Source organism: Mustela nivalis (genome assembly GCF_964662115.1).
Source record: "Mustela nivalis genome assembly, chromosome: 3".
NCBI classification, from domain to species: Eukaryota; Metazoa; Chordata; class Mammalia; order Carnivora; family Mustelidae; genus Mustela; species Mustela nivalis.
Window position 1 is genome coordinate 127,529,039 of NC_139022.1, and position 14,576 is coordinate 127,543,614.

The 14,576-nt window shown below is 36.6% G+C and overlaps 2 long non-coding RNA genes across 3 annotated transcripts in view; one reads left to right on the forward strand and one right to left on the reverse strand.

Annotated features, from left to right (window-relative positions):
• The window catches only part of LOC309860886, a 443,591-nt gene that overhangs the window by 306,226 nt on the left and 122,789 nt on the right, over nt 1-14,576 (reverse strand). The window lies entirely within an intron of this gene.
• LOC309860885 overlaps nt 1-14,576 on the forward strand; it is an 80,453-nt gene that overhangs the window by 10,763 nt on the left and 55,114 nt on the right. Inside the window, exon 2 of the long non-coding RNA XR_014309686.1 lies at nt 2,030-2,292. This is a non-coding gene — a long non-coding RNA (uncharacterized lncRNA). The remainder of the gene's footprint in view (nt 1-2,029; nt 2,293-14,576) is intronic.

The following is a 14,576-nucleotide window of genomic DNA, read 5'->3' on the forward strand; positions in this document are numbered from 1 at the left end:
TTTCAATAAGAAACAAAAAACAAAAAACAAAAAACAAACAGAAGCCCTATCAAAAAAAATTTCTCCACAGTTTGAAATATTCCAAAGTGCAATTACAGAATTTCAAACTTAAGAAGAAGAATATTTTATTTATTGTAATCTTCCCTTGCTTTTATAGGGATACACTGCAATAGTTTTCTGTTCATAAATTTTGTTTTAAATAATTGTCATTTGCTGAAAAGCATTAAGAGCTAGTATTTCTTGGGGCACCTGGGTGGCTCAGCTGGTTAACCATCCAACTTTTGATTTCAGCTTAGGTCATGATCTCAGGGTTTTGAGATTGAGCCCTGCATAAGTCTCAGTATTAGGCATGGAGCCTGCTTAAGATTGTCTCTCTCCCTTGGGCCCTCCCTACTCCCTCTCTCAAAAAAAAAAAAAAAAAAAAAAAAAAGAACAAAAGAGAGGGCTGCCATTTCTTGGTTCTCCATTCATAAATACATTGATTAAATATTTATGCCTTATTCTGCATAAAATGTAACAAAAATTTTAGATGATTCATTATTTAAAAAAAAAAAAAAAAACAGTATCATCATTGAGCACTTAGGTTTATTTCCAAAGTTTTCAAAGCCTCAAACATTTCTATCTGATAGTGGGCAACAAAGATGCAAAGCACATCTGCCAGCTAAAATTCTTTTTTTGTCCTTATTTTTTGTTTTATTCTCATATAAAAATTGTGTAGTTCAATTACTATAAAGTGTGTGATAATCTGACATCTCTAGCTTTTGTTACCACTGATAGAAAAGGAACAATGATAAATTGTGTGTTTACCATGATGAATACCAAGCACATTGCTCAAGTTTTCTTAATTTATTAACAATACTATTTCCAGAGATTCTATGCTCCACTATTTTTAGTAACACAGAAAACCAAGTAATTTTACTTTGAATGGTGAATGAAACTTTAAACCGAATTTTACAAAGGCATCCACCATAATATCAGATATTTCACATTTGACAGAATGAACATTCAAAGCCTTTACTTAGACTCCACAGATTGGAAAGAAGAAAAAAATGATCCATTATTAGAATTAACAAGTTTTCTTTTTGAAGGATATGAACATTCTGATATAAAGCGGCCATTATTTAATAACTGGAGATATTCTTCTGCTAATAAAGCCAAAACATTCACAGCTCCTGCTCAAGTTTTCATACATTCACAAGAAAATCTGGATAACAACTGAATACGAGCTATTTTAAATAGTCATTTTATCTAAATGATAAATGATATTTCACAGAGTGATAATGTAAATATACCATCTGCAGCTGCATATTAAATCAGTCCTCAGGCACATTCTTCTTAATATAATTATTAACTTCTGAAATAAATTCTGATGCTTCTTCAGCATATTTGTCTTCTGTTTTCTATATAGTCATTGATATCACTATGGTCTCCATGGCAGGTGGTAATTGTCAACAAATATTTTGCACAGACTAAATTTCTCCTTCAACTTTATTGAAAAAGAGAAATTTAGTACTTAATTTTAAGTATCCACTTCCAGTTTTTTAGCTCATTATACCCAAAAGGATTTATCCCAAAATTAAATGTATCACCAAATAATTAACTATATATGTGTATTTGTCTACATAGGAAATATCAATACCACTGTAGCAATAATGTTCAGAACACTTTCAATATTCTCAGCATCTCTTTCCTGCTATTTCATGTACATTTAACTAATAAATGTCCATGTTACCCACTGATTCCTTCCCCTGGTTATCTGTAACTTCATGTACCTCACTGGCCACAACAGTGTCTATCTGGCACACCAAGTAAGGAAAATAATGAATATTTCTTCCACTAACACCGAATAATGAATTAGCAATCCCTAGCCATTTCATAGCCATTACCAGGTAAATGAAGAGGATAAAAAATATAAATAAATAAATAAATAAAAATATATTTAAAATTAAAAATATAAATAAATATAAATATAAAAAAATATAAACAGATCATAACTGAGTATTTTGTCTTATTTTGCTTTGTTTCCCAGATTTTATCCTGTGATAAAGTGAAACCTCTGATCATTGCGTGGCAGAAGATGGACAGTCAGAATGGAGCTCTATAAAACCTTAACAAGAGCATTTTTCCCACAAACATTTAGAAATTGGAATTAGAGAAATAATACTATAAGCAATAGCATCAAAACATGAATTACTTAGGGATAAATTAAAAAGGAGTATATACAAAATCTACAAAGTATTGCTGAGAAAAATTTTAAAAGAACTAAAGACATAAAAAAAAACCATAATCACGGTATGGAAAGCTCATTACTATTCAGATGTCAATGCTTCTATAGTTAGTTTATAGATTCACTGCAATCACAATCAAAATATCAGTAGATTCTTAATAGAAATGGAGAAACGGATTCTAAAATTAATTTGGAAAGACAAAGGAAATTTAAAACACTCAACAATTGTGAAAATGAACAGAGCTGGAGAACTTATATGACTGGATTCCAAGACATCCTAGAAAGCAGTAGTAAGACAGTGTGGTACCAGACAGTCACATAAATCAAGAATAAAGGGGCATGTGGGTGGCTCAGTGGGTTAATGCCTCTGCCTTCAGCTCGGGTCATGATCCCAGGGTCTTGGGATCAAGCCCCGCATTGGGCTCTCTGCTCAGCGGGGAGCCTGCTTCCTCCTCTCTCTGCTTTTAAAAAAAAAAGAATAAAGGGGAAAAAATACACAATACACATATGTATGAATTCATTCATGTGACATTATGAAAAAAGCAAAACTACTGGACTAGAAAAGAGGTCAGTGATTTCCAGGGACTAGGAGTAAGTAGAAGTGTGACTGCAGAAAGCCACAAGAGAACCATGTTGTGGTGACAGAAATGTTATCTGATTATGGTAGTGGTTATGCAATTGTGTATGTTTATAAAAAATCAGGGAACAACATTTTTAAAGACGATTTTACTATATGTAAATTATACTTCAGTAAACCTTACTTTTAAAATAATAAGAAAAAGGAAGCCTCTGTTGTGCTATTTATTACTTCTTCCTGGAAATATTTCTTCCTTTTATAATTTTCCACCTGGCATCTCACTCCAGCAGTTAAATGGCCACTCTCTCTGATGTGCCTCTATCCTCATGGTTACTATTCTAGGTTAAACTCATGGATGTTCTTGTCTGTTCTCCCAACAGAGAACAGGCCTCCTTGAGGGCTTTTCCCCCAAAGCTGAATCTTCATGCTTGAAGTCACATCTAACATGAAGATTTAAAAAAAAAATGTTGGGAGAGGCAAAGAAAGAACGAAGGGTAAAGACACTCTTTTCATTACTGCTTTCTTCTGCCCTTCTGTAAATACCAAAGTTAACCTTAATTATAAAAAAAAAAAAAATCTTGGATTTATGTTTTCAAATGAACTTGGGATTTTTTTTTTTAAAGATTTTATTTATTTATTTGACAGAGAGAAATCACAAGTAGATGGAGAGGCAGGCAGAGAGAGAGAGAGAGGGAAGCAGGCTCCCTGCTGAGCAGAGAGCCCGATGCGGGACTCGATCCCAGGACCCTGAGATCATGACCTGAGCCGAAGGCAGCGGCCTAACCCACTGAGCCACCCAGGCGCCCATGAACTTGGGATTTTGTTTTCATTCTAGTATGGTGAGGTTAACAGATCAAGAGATGACTGCCATTGAAAAGCCCATTTGTCACTCACAGTTCCCAAGGGGAGGGAGCATGCCATGCTTCACAAGACCACACAGAAAAGGAGTAGCATCAGTCAGGAAGCAAAAGGAGTAAGGGGAATGGGCAGGCAAAAGACTTCATTGTGGTTTTCATGAGAAGGAAAGGGTAAGGCAGACTAAACAGCTGAGCAGGTTTAGTACTGGATAGTTAGAATAACTTCAGTGGGCTCTGGGGTATAGGGGTAACCTCTAATCTAGCATTTGATCTTGGGGTAATTTATGGCAAGGGAATTATGTCCCAGACTTCAGGAGCCTCATTAAAGATGACAGAAGGGGATAGAGACTCAGGATTGGTCAGTTTGCATATTAAATTCATGCTCACAGAACCCCCATGCCCATCCACTCCCTCACCCTCCACTCCCCACTCTTAACATGCCATATGTTAGGAATACAGAAAATAAGAAAATATAGTTAATACAATCTATATAGTATCTTTCCTGTATATATTATAGTTTATTCTATAACCTTATAATAAAAGTGAGTGTGCATCGCTGGTTATCTAGGTGTTACCACTATTTTTAGTCTGTAAAATCAGTCTAACCTTTTGCTAAATATCAAGTGAAAAATTGCTTAGATGTTGTGCATATTCCTCTATATTCTGCATTAAGCACTATGTCAACATTGAGAGAGATATTTAATTTGTGTTTGGAAAGATAGATTACACAGTCAACTTCTTTAACTTTTATTTCTTACTATGAATCAACAGAAGCCACGCTTTAGTACTTCCCAGGATAAGTAATAGAAAATGCCACAGACGAAAACTACTGAGTTATCTTCCCCCTTGTTCTTCTATTTAGTATTATGCCCATGTTATTTCATTTAATAAAAGATACAAGGGTTGAGAAAACCCAATAGTGTGTCTGTTCATGTAAAGATACAGGAGAAATCAATTACAACATAATAGAAAGCATATTTTCTTACATTTTGTTTAAAGTATTAGGAAAGGGTCACATTATATCAGACTCTAAAATATATTTACCTTAACACAAACTCCACTCAAACAAAAGAATAAAGCATTTATTACTGTTCTAATATCACTATTAGGTTTTCATTTCTAATGTTTCTTCTGCATATCTGATTTGAGCATTATACAGGGTTAAAGTTGGGAACAACAATAATTAGAAGACCAGGAATTCTTGCATCATAATGTTCTCAACTGCTGAGTAAATGTACAAAACAACATATTCATTTAGGAAATTGTGTTTTGTGTCTCAAATGGCCTTTCTCAATTGCCCTCTCACTTCCAAGAATACAAACACTGGTTAGCTCTAAAAAGGGTTTTTAAATATAACCTGTAATAACAATAGTAATATTAAACAGCTAATATTTGGAATCTTACTATGTGCTTATTAAGTGTTAGACATACATTATTCCATTTATTCCTCCAAACAACATAAGGGATGTATTTATGCCACTCATTTGCAGATGGAAAAATGGAAGGACAGACAGATTAAGAAACTCACTCACTCAGCTAGTAAGTACTGGAACCTAAATTTAAATGCAGGGCTCTCTGACTCTGAATCTATATTCTGAACCACTCTATCATGTTGGATCTCAAACATAAGCAGCTTGATTGGAGCACTTTCCCCTAGAAACCATGTTACAGTGTTTATAGACCTAGGACTACCCCCAAAAGCATATTGCATTCATATAAAAGTATGAATTCTTTTATGCAGAATCTGATCATAATATGCAAAGTTGCCTCTGTGAGACAATGCATTCTAAGATTTCCGTTCTTGCCATATCAAGAATAGATTTTTTGGTATTTATGTAGCTAGATTATGGAATTGCTCCTCTTTCCTGTGTCCTCTCAAACCTAAATACAGTTGATTATGTGGGGTTTTGTGATATAATGAGTGAAATAAACATAATTTTCACTATTGGGGGGACACATGGAGGTAATTCTACAAAGATTAAAATAATTATAATGGGTATAGTAGATAAGAATCTGTTCCACACTTGTTTTTATGAGAATACATTCTCATATATCTACATTTTCTAATATCTTGCTAGATATCTTTAGTATTACTTCTAACTCTCACAGTAGCTTTTTGAGGTACATATATTCTTACTTTATAGTTTAGTGTCAGCTGAAACTAAAAGTGGCTTACACAGTCAGGGAACCAGGAGAACCACCTCTGAATTTCTGGTATGTCCAGACCCCAAGTCTCCACTACATGTGTGTGGTCATTATTGATAAAAGATGTCTGAGAGGGGCAGTAAACTACCAGCCTAAAGGTTTAGGTTGTTCCACAGCAGTATTTTATTTGGGGCACAAACTTAAGTACTTTTTAACTGAATCCCTTGTCTCACCAATCTGTAACAGCCCCCCCATATACAGTCTCTTACACTTAAGCTTCCAACTCAGTTACATTAATTTAATGGCTCCTGAAAGAATTTAAGAAGCTGGGTAGAAGATGAGAGGATATCGAGATATACAGAAGAACTTCACTAAATGCTTTTCATGCATTATCCCAAATTTATTCATTACCACCTAATGTGTGAGATATGGGTATTCCCATTTTACAGACAAAGATGTTTATTAATTTGCCCAAGACCATGTACTCTCTAGTGGTAGAGCTCAGAGGTGAACTCAAGTATATGCTACTTAAATTGTGTGCTCCTATCTACTAAGTGTATTGCTTCTACTAAAGGACTATGTTGCATATGTTGCTATTAAGAGCAACTCCTGAACAACAGCTAAAAACATCACAATATACTCTAAGACCCAGCAAAGGAAGCTGATTAACTTGCTCATCAGTGGACTTTCCCTTTAAAAAAAGAATCAGCCAACTCAACTACAAATACCCTCTACTGAGAAAACCTTCAGCCTAGGAGGCTAAATTAACTGTCTAGAGGTTTTGAGGCCAAATAGTGTGTCCTTTGATTTCACTCTTGAATCAATGGCCCTTATGTCCTTCTGTCAATGTGAAGACTACAGCTTCTCATCTCTAGACAGCAGAAGAGCAAATGTACTAGAAGGGAGGTTCGCTGATGTATTAAAGAGAACTGCAACCTGGGCAGAGGATTGATGGTGGCTTCAAGAGAATGTGCTCTCCCATCCACTCACAAGTGTAATTTAAAGAGTATTTTTCAAGGCATGGATAGGCACCATTACTCACATCAGTTCCCACTGCCTTCGTGCTCTATAACTCTTTACCAATTCTGGTCCACAGCTACTCTGCCCTGTTTAATCAACAGCATGCATTTCAGAAGTATTCTCCAGCATCCCCAAATGAATTTCTTATAACACAAATTGAATGAAGTGGTGAAAATGATAAATATGTCTGCAGTGTAACATATTTGTTTCAAGCTGTATGATCCGCCTGAGGGTAAAAGGGACTCCCCAAAGAAACTATGCCAACTTCAGATTTAAAATGATCTATTTGACCGTGATCTTACTCTCACAGTTTGTATCCCATGATTTTTTTTTTCTGTGGAAGTTTTCATCTACAATGTTTTATGATATTGGGATCAATTCTCTGCTTTGAAAGCAAATATATAACGTTCAAGGACATGAGTTTATACACAACAAAGATTTCATAAACTAATGTATATTTGCTTCATGATATTTTTCTAACCCTTCCCCATATGGTAATTGGAGTAGACAGAAAAATATATCCCCAAAGATGTCCATGTTCTAGTCCCTAGAACCAGGGATTATGTTATGTTGGATGTTAAGGTTAAAGATGGAATTAAGGTTCCAATCAGGTGACCTTGAGATGGAGAGATTATGGTGGATTATCTGAGTGGGCTCAATGTAATCACAAGGGTCCTTATAAGTGGAAGAGAGAAGCAGGAGGGGAGGCTCCAAGACAGTGGAGGAGTAGGAGACCTAAACTTCATCTGTCCCAGGAATTCAGCTACATAGTTACCAAACCACTCTGAACACCTGCAAACTTAACAGGAGATCGAAGAAAAGAGTAGCAGCAACTCTATGAACAGAAAAACAACTTTCTGGAAGGTAGGACATACAGAGAAGTGAATTTGGGAAGACCGACTGCAGGGGCAAGTGGAATCGGGAAAGCCTCCGTCAGCCAGCTACCAGCAAGTGACAGAGCTGCAGAGCACAAAATCTGAATTTTCAGAAGTCTATTCTGATGAGGGATGTTGCTCCAGTGGCTAAATGGGGGTGGAACCTTTGCTGGGACAGTGTGGTCTCAAGACTCTCAGGGTCACAGAAAGAGCAGGGGTCCCTAAGTGTGGCAGAGCTCCCAGGTATTGGAGCAGTGAAGCTGACTGCAAATACGGAGCCAAGGGCTCTCAACTCAGGGATGCCATAAATGGAGATCAGCAGCTCAGTCATGCCACTGCTCTTCAAGCAGGGGCCCAAAAAGAAGCAGAAGCAGGGAGACTCCCTTTCCTCCCCTAGGAGGAGTGGCATGGGAACGCACTTCAGGTATCTGCTGGTTTTGGAGACTCCAAACAGAATCATGAGCCAGAGATAGAAACACTCAATCACAGGCCGGTGAGCATGGAGGGTGGACAGAGACCAGGGAGACAAGAGTGATTAACTTCTTTAGTCTGAAGGCTCACTGAGGAGTGGGGGCCTGAGCTCTGGCTTCCTCTGGGACTGGAGAGTAGGAGGCCACCATTTTCATTCTTGTCCTCTAAAGCTGCACAGAAAGCCTTCAGGGAAAAAAGGCTACCAAGAGCAAACCTGAGCAAATTACTTAGCCTGGCCCCTGGCAAGGGTGGTGCAATTCCACCTCAGGCAAAGACATTTGAGAATCACTGAAACAGGCCCCTCCCCCAGAAGATCAGCAAGAACATCCAGCCAAGACCAAGATTACCAATCAATGAGAACTGTAAAACTCCAGTGTTAGGGGACTACAGCACATGGCATTCATGGCTTCTTCCCCATCAGTCTTCAGTCTTTCAAAGTTAATTTTTTTTTTCTATTTCTTTTCTTTTTTAATTTCTCTTCTTTCCTTTTTTAACTAACTTCTTACAATGACTTTTTTACTTCTTTACTTATCAATTACTTTTTTTAGTTTTCATTTTAACAGTCATATTCTATCCCTTAATTGTATTTAACCTTATTTTTGTACATATGTTTTCCTTTATTCAAAATTTTGGGATACAGATTCTTCTAAAAGGCTAAAATATACCCTAAATCTACTGTATGGCTTTGTTCTATTCACCTGCTTGATCATATTCTCTCTCTTTTTAATTTTTCTTCTTTCCTTTTTCAACCTATTTCTTATCAATTACATTTTTTAACTTTTTAATTTTCATTTTTACAGTCATATTCCATCCCTTCATTACATTTACCTATATATGTATGTACATACTTTTTTTTCTTTCCTTAAAATTTTAGAGGCAGTTTCTTCTAATCAAAACACACCCAAAATCTAGTGTATGGCTCTGTTCTATTCACCAGTCTGATCATATTCTTCTTTTTTCTTTTTTTTCTGTTCCCCCAGTTTCAGTCTCTTCTGATTTATTTAGGGTATATTTTTCTGGGGTCATTGGTACCCTTTTAGCATTTTGTTCTCTCCTTCATCTATTCTTCTCTGAATAAAATGACAAAAGGAAAAAGTCACCTCAAAAATTGGAATAACAGGCAGTACCAACCGTCAGGAACCTAATCGACAAAGACATGTAAACTGTCGGAACTAGTGTTAAAAATAAAAATTACAAAGAGGCCAACTAGGCTTGAAAAAAGCAAAGATACTAGAGAATCCCTTTCTGGAGAAATAAAATCTAACCAAGTTGAAATTTAAAAGGCTATTAATGAAGTGCAATAAAAAATGAAGGGTCTAGGGGCACCTGGGTGGCTCACTGGGTTAAAGCCTCTGCCTTCGGCGCAGGTCATGATCTCAGGATCCTGGGATCAAGCCCGGCATTGGGTTCTCTGCTGAGCAGGGAGCCTGCGTCCCCCTCTCTCTGACTGCCTCTCTGCCTACTTGTGATCTCTTCCTGTCAAATAAATAAATGAAATCTTAAAAAAAAAAAAAAAATGAAGGGTCTAACTGCTAGGATAAATGAAGCAGAAGAGAGAATTAGTGACACAGAAGATTAAATGATGGAGAATAAAGAAGCTTAGAAAAAGAGAGATAAACAACTATTGGATCATGAGGGGAGATTCAAAATAAGTGATACCATAACGTGAAACAATATTAGAATAAATGGAATCCCAGAAGAAGAAGAAAAAGAGAAAGGGGCAGAAAGTATACTAGAGAAAATTATAGCAGAGAATATCCCTAATCTGAAGAACAGAAAAACATCAAAATCCTCCTGTTCCAGGAGGAACAGAGAACCTCCCTCAAAATCAATAAAAATAGATCAATACCCCAACATATAATAGTAAAACTTATAAATCTCAAAAACAAAGAGAAAATCCTAAAAGCAGTTCTGGACAAGAAGTCTGTAACCTACAATGGTAGAAATATTAGATTGGCAGCAGACCTATCCACAGATACCTGGCAGGTCAGAAAGGACTGGCATAGTATATTCAGGGTACTGAAAGAGAAAAATATGACTTACAAGAAGACTATATCGAGCTAGGATATCACTGAAAACAGGAGAGAAAAAAAGCTTCCAGGACAAACAGAAACTAAAAGAATTTGAGATCACCAAACCAGACCTATAAGAATTATTGAAAGGGGTCCTCTGAGCAAAAAGAGAGCATAAAACTTACATAGGCCAGGAGGGAAAAGAGATAATATACAGTAACAGTCACGTTACAAGCAATAAAATGGCACTAAATTCATATCTTTCTTTAGTTATACTAAATGTAAATGGGCTAAATGCCTCAATCAAAAGACAAAGGATACCAAATTGGATTAAAAAAACAAGAACCTTCAATATACTGACTCCAAGAGACTCATTTTAGACCCAAAGACACCTCCAGATTTAAAGTGAGGAGGTGGAAAACCATTTACCATCCTAATGGACATCAAAAGAAAGCTGAGGTGGCAATCCTTATATCAGATAAATTAGATTTTAAGCCAAAGACTGTAATAATAGATGAGAAAGAACACTCTATCATACTTAAAGGGTCTGTCCAAAAAGAAGATATAACAATTTTAAATATCTAAGCCCCTAACATGGGAATAGCCAAGTATATAAACCAATAAATAACAAAACCAAAGAAACACATCAACAATAATACAATAATAGTAGGGGACTTTAACACCCCCCCTCACTGAAATGGACAGATCATCTAAGCAAAAGATCAACAAGGAAATAAAGGCTTAAGGATCAACAAGGAAATAAATGGACCAGATATACATCACAGATATATTCAGAACATTCCATCCCAAAGCAACAGAACACACATTCTTCTCCAGTGCACATGGAACACTCTCCAGAACAGATCCCATCCTGAGTCACAAATCAGGTCTCAACTGGTACCAAAAGACTGGGATCATTCCCTGCATATTTTCAGACCATAATGCTTTGAAACTAGAATTCAACCACAAGAGGAAAGTTGGAAATAACACAAATACCTGGAGGCTAAAGAGCTTCATACTAAAGGATGAAAGGGTCCACCAGGAAATTAAAGAAGAATTTTAAAAATTCATGGAAACAAATGAAAATGAAAACACAACTGTTCAAAATCTTTGGGATGAGCAAAGGTAGTCCTAAGAGAACATATATAGCAATACATGCCTTTCTCAAGAAACAAGAAAGGTCTCAAATACATTATCTAACCCTACACCTAGAGGAGCTGGAGAAAGAACAGCAAAGAAAGTCTAAACCCAGCAGGAGAAAAGAAATAATAAAAATCAGAGCAAAAATCAATGAAATAGAAACTAAAAGAACAGAAGAACAGATCAACAAAACTAGGAGTTGGTTCTTTAAAAGAATTCATAAAGTTGATAAACCCCTGGTCAGACTAATTAAAAAAAAAGGAAAGAAAGAAAGAAAGAAAGAAAGAAAGAAAAGAGAAAGAACCCAAATAAACAAAGTCATGAATGAAAGAGAAGAGATCACAACCAACACCAAAGAAATACAAACAATTATAAGAACACATTATGAGCACTATATGTCAACAAACTAGACAATCTAGAAGAAATGGATGTATTTCTAGAGACATATAAACTACCAAAACTGAACCAGGAAGAAATAGGAAACCTGAACAGACCCATATCCAGCAAGGAAATACAAACAGAAATAAAAAAATCTCCCAACAAACAAGAGCCCAGGGCCAGACAGCTTCCCAGAGGAATTCTACCAAACACTTAAAGAAGAAATAATACCTATCCTCCTGAAACTTCTCCAAAAAATAGAAATGGAGGGAAAACTTCCAAACCCATTTTATGAGGCCAGCATTACCTTGATTCCCAAAACCAGACAAAGACCCCATCAAAAAGAAGAATTGCAGATCAATATCCTTGATGAACACAGATGCAAAAATTCTCACCAAAATACTAGCCAATAGGATTCAACAGTACATTAAAAGGATTATTCACCATGACCAAGTGGGATTTATTCCTGGGCTGCAAGGTTGGCTCAACATCCAGAAATCAATCAATGTGATACATTACATTAATAAAAGAAAGGAAAAGAACCACATGATACTCTCAACAGATGCAGGAAAAGCATTTGGCAAAGTACAGCATCCTTTCTTGATCAAAACTCTTCACAGTATAGGCATAGAGGGTACATACCTCAATATCATCACAGCCATCTATGAAAAACCCACAACGAGTATCATTCTCAATGGGGAAAAACTGAGAGCTTTTCCCCTAAGGTCAGGAACATGGCAGGGATGTCCACTATCACCACTGCTATTCAACACAGTACTAGACGTCTTAGCTTCAGTAATCAGACCACAAAGAGAACAAACGGCATCTGAACTGGCAAAGAAGAAGTCAAACTCACTCTTTACAGATGATTTGATCATTTGATACCACCCTAAAACTGCTAGAACTCATACAGGAATTCAGCAAAGTATCAGGATATCAAATCAATGCACAGAAATCAGTTGCACGTCTGTACATCAACAGTAAGACAGAATAAAGACAAATTAAGAATTTGCATCCAAAACCATAAGATACCTAGGAATAAATCTAACCAAAGAGGCCAAGAATCTGTACTCAGAAACTATAGAATACTCATGAAGAAACCTGAGGAAGACACAAAGAAATGGAAAAATGTTCCATGCTCATGCACTGGAAGAACAAATATGTGAAAAGGGCTATGCTAGCTAAAGCAATCTGCACATTTAATGTAATCCCTATCAAAACACCATCAACTTTTTTTTAACATAAATGGAACAAATAATCCTAAAATTTGTATGGAACCAGAAAAGACCCTACATAGAGGAATGTTGAAAAAGAAAAGTAGAGCTGGTGGCATCACAATTCCAGACTTCAAGCTCTATTACAAAGCTGTCATCATCAGGATAGTATGGTACTGGCACAAAAATAGACACACAGACTAATGGAACAGAATAGAGAGCCCAGAAATGGACCCTCAACTCTATGGTCAACTAACCTTCAACAAAGCAGGAAAGAATGTCCAGTGGAAAAAAGACAGTCTCTTCAACAAATGGTGTTGGCAAAATTGGACAGCCACATGCGGAAAAATGAAACTGAACCATTTCCTTACACCACACACAAAAACAGACTCAAAATGGATGAAAGACCTCAATGTGAGACAGGAAACCATCAAAATCCTTGAGGAGAACACAGGCAGCAACCTCTTCAACCTCAGCTGCAGCAACTTCTTCCTAGAAACATCACCAAAGGCAAGGGAAGCAAGGGCAAAAATGAACTATGGGGACTTCACCAAGATCAAAAGCTTTTGCAGAGCAAAGGAAATAGTCAACAAAACCAAAGGACAACTGACAGAATGGGAGAAGATATTTGCAAATGCCATATCAGATAAAGGGCTAGTATTCAAAATCTGTAAGGAACTTATATACCCAAAGAATAAATAATCCAATCAAGAAATGGGCAGAAGACATGAACAGACATTTCTGCAAAGAAGACATCCAAATGACCAACACACACATGAACAAGTGCTCAAACTCACCTGGCATCAGGGAAATCAAAACCACAGTGAGATACCACCTCACATCAGTCAGAATAACTAAAATTAACAAGTGTGGAAGTAACAGATGTTGGCAAGGATGCAGAGAAAGGGAATCCTCTTACACTATTGGTGGGAATGTAAGCTAGTGCAGCCACCCTGGAAGACAGTATGGATGTTCCTCAAAAAGTTGAAAATAGAGTTACCCTAAGACCCAATAATAGCACTACTGGGTATTTACCCTAAAGATACAAATGTAGTTATCCAAAGGGGCATGTGCACTCCAATGTTTAAAACAGGAATGTCCACAATAGTCAAACTATGGAAATAGCCTAAATATCCATCAACAGATAAATGAATAAAGAGTATGTGGTGTGCATGTGTGTGTACATCTGTGTGTATGAATGATATGATACACAGACACACAAACACACACATACTCTCTTTCTCAAATGGAATATTATGCAGCCATCAAAAAATGAAATCTTGCCTTTTGCATGATGTGGATGTTACTAGAGGGTATTATGCTAAGTGAAATACATCAATCAGAGAAAGACAATTATCCTATGATCTTACTGATATGTGGAATTTGAGAAGGCAGAAGACCTTGGGGGAAGAGAGGAAAAAATGAAACAGGCCGAAACCAGAGAGGGAGCTAAACCATGAGAGACTCTTAATCTCACGAAACAAACTGAGGGTTTCTTGAATGGAAGAGGGTGAGAGAGAGAGGTGCTGGGTGATGGAATATTGGAGTGGGTATGTGCTGTGGTGAGTGCTATGAATTGTGTAAGACTGATGAATCACAGACCTGTACCCCTGAAACAAATAATACATTTAAAATTTTTTTAATTAAAAACATTTTTTAA